Raw genomic sequence first — 10,915 nt, forward strand, 5'->3', positions numbered from 1 at the left:
GAAAAAGAAATGGTTTATGATTGGTCTATAAAATAATAGAGTGTTGTGACTCTTGTATAAAAAAGTTATATTCCAAGAACTCGTAAATGATCTCAGAGCGTTCAATTAAAATTGTGGAGAGTTTGAGTTCAGTTGTTGAAAAAAGCGAGAGTTTGCCGATATTGATTCTATTTTCCCAGACTGGTTTTTTGTATAGTAGTGCAGCGCCAATACCGTAAGTTGAGGCATCACATAAAATATAAATTAGTTTTTCAGAGTTTGGAATTTCAATACGGATTCTGTCATCGGTGAGTTTTTTTTGTCTCGTTCGAAAACTTATTGAAGCTCTGGTGTCCATTTAAAGTCTACTTCTTAAGATTTAATGTAGACTCATTTAAAGTCTATTCTTTAATTTTTTCTTGTTCTTTGGTGGTTGTAGTTTTAGAAATCCATCAATCTTTAATTTTAGTGGTTAGATACGATTTTTATTTGGTGAACGAAAAAGTTAAATAATTCTAAAAAGAAAAACGATTTTCTGGTGTCTTTTGAGATTTTCTGTCCATAGAAATTAGCGATATCTGTCTAGAGTGTGTAACATTGTGTGCGTTGTTGTGTCTTGTATAAAGACATCGTCTAAATACTTGATGATTTTATTTTGGATGATTAATGGTTTGAATATACTACTCATAAACGATGAGAATGCTGCAGGGACAATTGAAATACCATAGAGCAATCTTTTGTTCAACAACAATATTGTTGTCCTGCGATAAGAAAATTGGTAAGCCTTTGTGAAGGTTTATCTAATGGTATTCTGTTGTATGTGCTGTTTATGTCGGCTATTGAGAAAACCGGTTCTTTGATTTAAGTTATTATGATTTATATCGGCTCGACAGGCCAACTACATTTGGTTTCGCCAATCATTGGGTTTAATTGACGAGCGTCTAATACAATTTTGAGAGATTCCCTTTTTTTGAGGATCGTTAAACAGGCTTAATAAACGTGTTCCCTGTGGTAAGTGAATCTGTATTTACCGGTGTTAATATGTCAAAGCGTGTTAATTTATCTAGTAGATGTTGTACTCTTTCCTGTAACTGTAGGGGAAAACGGATAGCACGTCATTTCTTGAATACTGCTCTAGCTTTTAGGGGGAGGCTAATTCAACCTTAAATTTCCCCTCATCGAACTTATAAGTTGCTCAGCAACTTTGGCAGTGAATCAAAAGTTGAGCCAATTGTTCAAACTGCTCTCTGTTCAATCTCGTGTGCTCAAAAATAATCATTGCCAGAGTTGTTTTTGTGTTTCTATAAATTGTAATGTTTTGTATGGTATATTATATGTTTGTTGTTGTGCTCGATGTTCTTGTTCTTGTTGTTTTGTCAGATTCAAGCAATACAGTTTTTTGAGTATTTCTGGTGCACCATGCATTAATTAAATCGCTGTGCATGCATCAATGCACTCTGTGAGTTCATTATTACAATATTTTACTCTTTGGTAATCTATGAGAGACATCTTGTTGAGACTACCAAGTAAGATCATCAATTAGAGTCAATGGGTGATATAGAGGATTTTTTATTAACATTTTGATAAAGGTTGAAAAAGGTATTCTGCATTATTTATATTCATTATAGAGTAAAACATATTTTTCGGTAGTGATGTAAATGAATAATCAGATTTGTGTAATGTATTTCCGTTTGTGTAACCACTTTTGCATTTATATGCTGTGATTGAATAGGTTATTGTACGATGTTCAATTGGTTTAGAATAGATGTATAACTACTATACCTTGAAATAATCGTGAATAACATGGTGGTGTTTTTGTCGAAGACTCACAAAAACTTAAGCATTTTATTTCGTTATTATGTTTGATCCCTAATGTATCAGATGAACATCGGATAGATTCTACTTATTTTTCAAGGCACGGTTGACCGAGATATGTTGAATTTTGTATTAGACACATGGAAAGCTAGTGTAAAAACTGTTTTCTGATGCTTTCGGTTTTCCTTTTCATCTGGGTATAAATGTTTCATGGTTCCGTTTGATTGTAATTTTGTAATATTGGCTGCTGAGAGAACAAATGTTGCGGCTTTTTATAGGAATTTATGATACTGCTTCATTTCGTTCCAAGTGCCATTGTTGAGTACATTAAGTGTAACTCCTGAGTCGATCAGAAAACCAGTTTCAATATATGGTGGTGATGTTGTTTTAGTGTGGTCACTTAATTGTTGTATGTATAGAGTAAGGGGTAATACCCAAATTTTGCTTTTACAAGACGTTGAGAGAATGTATTCTTGTTGACAATTGAGATATTCATCTTTTGTATCTTGGTTAAGTTCTAAAAGGAGCTCATTGAAATTGTTGTTCTAGAAGTTGTTCTTCCAAAACTTTTTGTGTTTCAGCATACTCAGTGTTAGATGTTGTGTTGTCTGTTTGTTCTCGATCTAAAAGTGACATAGTATAATTTCGTACTTTTCTGAAGCGTTTTCGTAAGAATGGTTGACGAGAGCGTTTTCTATATCTATTGTAATTGGGTGATTGGGGTATAGAGTTATTTGTATAGTTTGCTTTGCTTTTTTGTAGTCGTGGGTATGGTGAACTCTACCTACTTGGTGGTTTAATGTTAGTATTACCGTAAAATGGTTTAGAATTGGTATGAGAGGTTCTAATTGGACTTTTATGTCAAGAAGTGTTGCGATTATCCCTACTGTTACATCGAGAGCGATAAGGAAATGCTAATGGTTTATCAGTCATATTATTCGACGTAACTTGTTTATTAGTGAGATTTAGGTGTCCTTTCATGGCTTGATTAAATATTTGTTTATGATGTTATTAATGCTATCAAACGGTTTTCTCTACCGCTCTTCAGGGCATGTTGAGATACTTCGTCCTGATTGTGAACATTATATATAAAATTTCAGAAACAATGATTTTGTTTTAAAGATTGGATCATTTGAGTACTTGTGCCGTACTATATTAACCCCATAAGCTATATCTTATTCCATAGTTTGAGCATCATATACTGTTATATTATCAATGTCCTTAGAGATGCTTCTTATGGGTGATGACGGAGTAGAATTTGTGTTTATTTCATGTATGTCAATGCGTGTTCTTGTGATGTCTTCTTGTTGTATTTTTTCTAATAATTATGCAAATGGAAGCTGTGGTTCAATTGCCGTTGATTTATTATTAGCTATCTTTTTTAACGCAGTGCTGAATAGTTGTGTGTCTAGCACTTTAACTAATGGGTCATTCATTTGTGCGTTCCACATATTCGGAGCGTTGTTAACATGTGCATTTTTCAGCCATTTGTTTGGTACGAAAGGCTAGTGTTTTAAATTGTTCTCCCGAAGTACTTGTTAAGCCTTCTAAAGCTAATGTCGCTTGTGTTTGCGATTGTTGGTTTTAATTTCTTGATTGATTGCCAGTTTTGTTTTATTTTTCACTGGTAAATGAGAGTACCATTGCTATGCAGGGCCTATTAAGGCTGTTTGTATCATAGCAACGCACGTTTTTTAGAATCCATGCCTCATGTTATGGTGAATCAGTTCGTTCTGGTCCTAATTTCTTGGCCATATTTGCTGCCGTAGCGTTAGGAAAATATACCGCAGTATATGTAGGATCGGTACCATCAAACGGTTGTAATGACTGTTGCATAGGTACTGAACCTCCTAAATAGGGATACATCATTTGTTTTTTAGTCAAACAAGCGCTGAATGTGTTTCTGTTGACTCTGCTTGTAAAATATACGGTGCTGGAGCATTTGTTGTTTGTTTATTATTTTGTTTAAAAAATAGTCTGAAATAAATTACTAATTGTTGTGGTGTTAGTTTAATATTTTGGTTTTTTGTTGCTGATGGTTGAGCGAAATATTTAATATGAATGGTTCAGTATTAAAGTGTACTGAATTTTGTCTTCAGTGTTAAAGTGTACTGAAGGCGGGGTAGCGGTGTATTTACGTTTGCTAAAATCGGAGGAGTTGTGTTTAGTGAATCTGAATATTGTGTTATTTCAATTGATTTATTTAGTTGTTGGTTTCCATGGTTTTCATAAAAACTAGTGATGTCTGTTGTATCATTATGGTTATTATAATCATTATAATTGTTATTATTGATTGTTTTTTTTCTAAATCTAATAACGATAAAGTGTTTTTGTATATGGCGAGAATAATGTTACGTCCTTAGTAATGTGGAATTAAATCAGTTTCGCTGGCTTCATTTAAGTTTGAATCTCTCGGTTGTGAGTGTATTATGTTATTAAGGCTTTGTTCTGTTGTTGATGTTTCCAAGTATGTATTTGTGTTTTCTGTAATGTTCGTTGATGTAAAAGGTTGACTTTCAGCATTATAGTTTCGCAGTTGTATTTGTTTATGATCATTTTTTAATCTCTGTATGATTTCACAATGTACTTCTTTGATAGTTATAACGTTTTCTGGAAACCAATACGGGTCCTAAATATATTGTAACGTTTCTCGCAAATTTTTTTAGTTATTTGGGGATATTTTTCAGCTCTCAGTTTTGTGGTTGAGATAATTTGCCGTACAAGAATTTTCCAAAATTGATGAATATACCAGGATAAGAGTGTAAGAGTCTCTAGCATCTCATCTTCTGGGAGATCTGCATCTGCTACAGAACTTATGTTTGTTTTTATAAAATGGTTAAAACCTGATAGTTCCTGCCTAGCGATTTTGTGTAAGCCTTCTTTCCGTGATTGGAAAGCAGCAGTATTTAGTGTTGATGCTAGGATCTTTTTAGAATTTCAAATGAAGATTTTCTAAATGCACATCTACTGTGAGTAGTGTGCAGTTCTCTATATACTCCTTGCGGAATTCAGATAGAGTTTTTGAAAAGGACTGAGTAAAGCGTCATAAACAAGTGAGTTATATCTCTCCGTGAGAGGGTCGCAAATAAAGCTGATTGTGCTTCTGTGAGTTGACTTCCATAAATCTCTATGAGATATGAAAGTAAAGCCATTCGAGAAACTTGTAAATCCTTTTATGGCAGAGAAAGAGAGTGAGAAAAGGCTGTTGAGCAGTACAAAACTAATGTTGTTTAAATTGCAACGCTGTATTTATTAATACTATTTTTGTCCGCGTTCTCATTAAACCATTCCAGGTGCCTATAGGAAGCTTCATCACTATGGCTCTGAATGGTTGGAGAAGGTGAAAAGTGTCCATCTAAAATTATCCCATTCTTGCATGAAAAGATTCTGACCTTTACCTTATTGCAAAAATGCCCAATTTGCTAAAATACATTATGCCGTATTATCCATTTTTTGGTATTATAAATTAGCAGTTATACACTGTTTGCTTCGATTAAAAATTAGCTGTTCGTATTATAAGCACCTATGACACTCATCATCTTACGCGGTTAATTTGATTATATGCTTGGTTGTGATAGATCAATATCAAATCCCACGGTCCACTGAAGCAGTGACCTGGGGATTAAATAATAATATATTTGTTTTACATATATTAAGACTATACAAAATAGTCTTTCTCTTGCGACTGAAGTATTTGGTGTTTTTTGTGTATTTTGGCACATAGGGTGCATTTGTCCTCACACTCCGCGAAATATAATTATTTCAGAAATGACTCCCAAAGAGAGATAAGTTTATTTTTAATCCAGAATTTCGGTTTTGGCATCCTACGACGCTTATTTTTCTCGGAAATCGTAGATCATTCTGCTGCCCCCCTCCGAAAAAAGAAACGTCATGCGCCCTTTGTTATTAGATATCAAAATATCTGCCATCATATAATTTGGCAAATCATTAAGATATGTTCATGTCGAACTGAATTAGTTTTCGTTGCCTCATTATCTATAATGAGTGGTCGATAAAGAGCTAGAGCTACTTATTTATGCGCGCGAAGTGGACTCACCTATTTCCCTCAGACTTGCCGACTCGGTAAAACACTGAAGGTATACTTCAATTATAACGATGTATACAAGAGTTAACACCGGTGTCAGAAGTATACACATCGTGCAACAACTCTAATAGACTGACTACAGTTAATGGAGTTAGTGCTATAAGAAAGAGAGTAGTGTCTTCTCAGTTTCTGATTGGCTGGAGGTGTACATCCAGTATTTCTACCGCTACAATATGGTTGTTGCATACAATGAGAAAGACGTAATAAAAAAGTGTATCTTGACCAGTTTTGAATTAAAATATTGAAACTGGGAAAATTAGTTGTCTTCAAAATTCTTTTGGTAGTAGCAGCTTTTGATTGCTATCAAAGCATATGAACCTACGCAACGCTAAAAAGAAGTATAGCATTTCTAAGTTATGAATATTAAATCACATGGCACGGGGCAGGTTCACGATACGGGTCACAACAAAAATTTTTCAGCAGCAATGTCCAATAATTTGAGAAACAAAGCAACGAAAAGGCCATATATGGATGTTCTGAAGAACTCTAAATGTTTTTTGAAAATTTGTGTCATCAAATTTATTTGAACTCAAAACGATATTTGAAAACTTTAAAAACATTTCATGTTGAAGCCGATTACCGTTTAGTGTTGGAAATTAATCATCATTTTTTTTATTTAAGCAAAAAGTAAGTTTAACAAAAAAACAATATCTTGAAAATAATCACAAATTAACGAAGGATTCAAAAAAATATATGTTACAAAATTAAAGCTCTCTGAGTACACAACATCAAGTATAATTTGAAAATATTAGTTGAATTAAATTTGCAACATCGTAGAGAAGATGCTAACAATTTTGTAAGAGTCTAATCTCATTTTTTTGTGAAAAGAAAAAACCAACACTTCGCGTTTTTCAAATTTTTCCGTGAACAAACGATATCAAATTTAAAATACAAGCAGCTAGATGAAAACAAAAACTATCATTTAGCTGGTGGCGGTCAAGCAAGCCGATAGGCAAGCAAGCCGAATTTTGAAAATGAGGTCAAGTAAGCCGAAAAATTTTTGGATACCCGTATTTTAAGTTGGCCCCTGGCGGGCCTGTGGGCGCGCTTCGCGCGCGTCGATTACATCTCACAGCGGATGAGAGGCATGGCCATGGACAGCGGTCTGCTGAGGCCAGTACCCACTAGATGTCTAAAAATTGACGCATTTTTGTTTCTTTGGTGCATTGGAATACATTATGCACTATAATTGTACGCGAAGTGTTGATTGTAACGGCTGACAATGTATTATTTCTGATAGATTACATAACTATTACATAACTTTCGGCTTGCTTTTCTGTCGGCTTGCTTGCCTATCGGCTTACTTTGCCTTCGCCCATTTAGCTTCGATTTGTTTTCACTATAAGGCAGTTGGTTCCCCGTATTGAATCTTCGCTATAAATATTTGAATATATTTTTTTTCATTAGGTTCTTCTTCTGTTTGAGAATGAGATGGCTTTTCATAGCCTTTTAACAGATTTTATCAATCCTTTTCAAAAGAACAACAGTGGTTGATATTATGATTATAAACAAATAGAAAAAGCGGGTAAAGGCGAGACTGGCGAATACATATATTCAACTACGTAGTGCATTATCAATTCGCTTAAGGAAATTGACTAACCAGTCATTAACTAAACCAGTCCAGCCGAGTTTGATTTTACGCACAGTTAAATTTATCAATCGGAATTAACCGAAGCATTCCAAGTTCACAGTGCACCCGAGACGAATTCATAACTGTTCACAATTACAATTATGTAAAGTATTTGTAAAGTAAAACAAAACTTGAGCAAAACGATTGGCAATACCAGTCGACCCAGCTTTAAAAACTGGGTATGGGAAAGAATTTAGAACCAAGATTTCGGGTCAAGGATTTCTATTCAAAATCACGTCACCTATTTTTTGTGGCTGTTGAAACAAAAATGAGACAATTTTAGCACTTTAATGACCAAATTGTTCTTTTTATAGCCCTTTCACGCTATCACAGTCAAATATGTATACGAAAGATGAAAAATAAGCACTTTTCAATAAAAGTTTCTAAACACAGCACCCTTTTTCTCAAAAGAGGGTTTTCTTAACGGCCGGAAAGATAAGGAGACACCACCGAGCTAAGGTTAGAACTAAATAGCAATTTGAATGCCATCTGAAATTTTATTTTGTTGCAGCTAAAATATGTGCCGATAAAATGCTTTTCAGGGCAATGGCTGTGCAATATTGATGAAAATTGTCAAGCTGAGTGGTATAGATTTTTTTCTTGTTTGGATTATGGCTTCTCATTCTATTCACAGGATATCCTTAAAGTTAGTAATTGGTTGATGATGATAGATCCTTAAATGGAGCAAAAAATTGGGAGTTCAATGGCGTGAAATATTTTCAACTGATTAAAAATTGAACTTAAGCAGCATAATTTGTGTTTAAGGTTTTTTTTTCGACGATTTGACTTTTCTGACACAGTTATGACGGTTTTTTTTGCAAACCGTTTTTCTGACCATCGATAGCCATTTTGTGGTCCTCTTTTTCATTTTAGTCAGTGAAAACTTGTTAATTTTTAACGCATATGGTCTGCTGGTTTTCTTTCGGTTGATCAAAAATGTAGGAGTTTAAAACCGTCTAGGTATGTAATTTAACGACAAAAAAATGCCCTGGTTTTGTTAATCTAGTAAACTTTTGGAAGTTTAAACAATATAGTCACAGATTTTGAAACGATACCAAAACAGTAGAACTGTTTTCCCAAAACCAAACTTTTTTTTTGTTTCAAAACTGACTTTTTGAGCTTTCAGAAGATTGTCTGGAGGATTGACTGAGCAAGTTTTAGGGCAGCGCTCTGCAGAATAACTCTTTCGTTATAGTTTCTGATGAAAAAAATGTGAATCAGCAGAAAAATTAATCAAAGTTTTGGAAAAAAAATTCAACATTTCTTTCCCATCGATAGCCATTTTGTGGTCCTCTTTTTCATTTTAGTCAGTGAAAACTTGTTAATTTTTAACGCATATGGTCTGCTGGTTTTCTTTCGGTTGATCAAAAATGTAGGAGTTTAAAACTGTCTAGGTATGTAATTTAACGACAAAAAAATGCCATGGTTTTGTTAATCTAGTAAATTTTTGGAAGTTTAAACAATATAGTCACAGATTGTGAAACGATACCAAAACAGTAGAACTGTTTTCCCAAAACCAAACTTTTTTTTGTTTCAAAACTGACTTTTTGAGCTTTCAGAAGATTGTCTGGAGGATTGACTGAGCAAGTTTTAGGGCAGCGCTCTGCAGAATAACTCTTTCGTTATAGTTTCTGATGAAAAAAATGTGAATCAGCAGAAAAATTAATCAAAGTTTTGGAAAAAAAATTCAACATTTCTTTCCCATCGGAAAAAAAGAACATTATAATTTGTATTTGCAATAAATATTTTAGCAAAAAGTTTGGTAATGCAAAACAGCCCAGCTAGAAGAAATGCAGTAAAAGTTGCCGTTTACGCCGCCACAATCAATTTTGAATGCGAATTACGAAAAAGAGCCTTTTTCGAGATAAGTTTCTAAGAACAGCACCATTTTTTTCAGAGGAAAAATTTTCTAACGACCAGAGCGATGGGGAGAGGCAAAAATAATTAAATATATATTTGCATTAAAAAGAAACAAAACTTTGGCAAAAAATTTGGTAATGCAAAACAGCCCAGCCAGAAGAAACGCGGTATAAGTTTTAGAACTAAAATTTCGGTCCAAAATTTTTCATCAAAATCACGTCAATTACTTTCGTCCTGACTGCTGACAGTTTTTAGGGCCCCGAAAACTAAATCGAGAAAATTTTAGCACTTAACGGACCAAATTGTTCATCATATTGCCCTTTTACGCTGCCACAAACAATTTTGTATGCGAATGACATAAAAGAGCCTTTTAGAGGAAGATTTTCATAACGACCAGAGTGACAAGGAGACGCCGTCGAGTTGGGGTTAGAGCTAAAAAGTGATATGAATGCATGGTATTTTAGTTTATCACAGCTAAAATATGCGTTGGAAAAAACAATTTCCAGGGATATAGATGTGCAATATCAACGAAAAGGGTGAAACCAAATTGTTCGGATTTTTCCTCGATGGATAAAAGCTTCGCATGAGGTTCACAAGATAATTTTTGAAGGAAGTGATTGGTTGATGACAATAAATGTTAAAAGAGAGCAAAACGTTGGTAGTTTAGTGGTATAAAATTTTTTTAACTGATTTAAAATTTGACTTAAGAGGAAGATTTTGTGTGCAAAGGTTCAAAAGTTCTCGTTTGTTCAACAATTTGAATTGTTTTAAAATTTTATGAAAAGCATTTTTTCAAACAGTTTCTATGACAAGTTTACTCATTTTATGTTTCTTTTTTTTCTGTTCAGTCAGTAAAAAAAATTGTTAAACTGTTATTGAAATGATCCGCTTATTTTTCCCGGCTGATCATCAATGAAACAGGACTTTGAAACTGTCTAGGTCTGCGTTTAACGTCGAAATTGCCTTGGTTCTTTTCTTTCTGATAAACTCTTGGAAGGTTTATATAATGCACGGAGTTGCAAAGATAAAATAGATTTTCCGTCTTGGATTAAACATGAAAGCAGAACAACTTTTAATTGAGATTTGAGTATCAACAAATATTTAGAATTACTGCCGCATTACTCACATGATCACTCAAATGGACTAAACTAAACACTATTAAAACATGATTATTAAAAGGCTACTCCAACATTTTTTAGATTGGGCAATTTTTTTTTACAAAATTTAATTTGGTAGTTTTAAATAACCAATAGGCAATATTTGCGTTTGCGAATCAGTCAGTCAATTGTTTGTACTGATCAATGATCTAGGTGGTATCTGTTTTGTAGTCCGACCCTTTTGGAGCTCAATCATTAGACATCAGATTTGTTTATTGTGAAGTAAAATTATTTATTCTACACGATCTAACAAGAGCAAGTTTGTTTTTCGTAAAGTTGCGTAAACAGAGTTGATAACGCATGAGATCCAACTAGAAGAAATGTTGTTCTCTAAGATATTAGGGAGAGAGTGTATTTGGCATAATAGTT

This window comes from Convolutriloba macropyga, chromosome 5 (genome assembly GCF_964194025.1).
Source record: "Convolutriloba macropyga chromosome 5, txConMacr16.3, whole genome shotgun sequence".
NCBI lineage: Eukaryota > Metazoa > Xenacoelomorpha > Acoela > Convolutidae > Convolutriloba > Convolutriloba macropyga.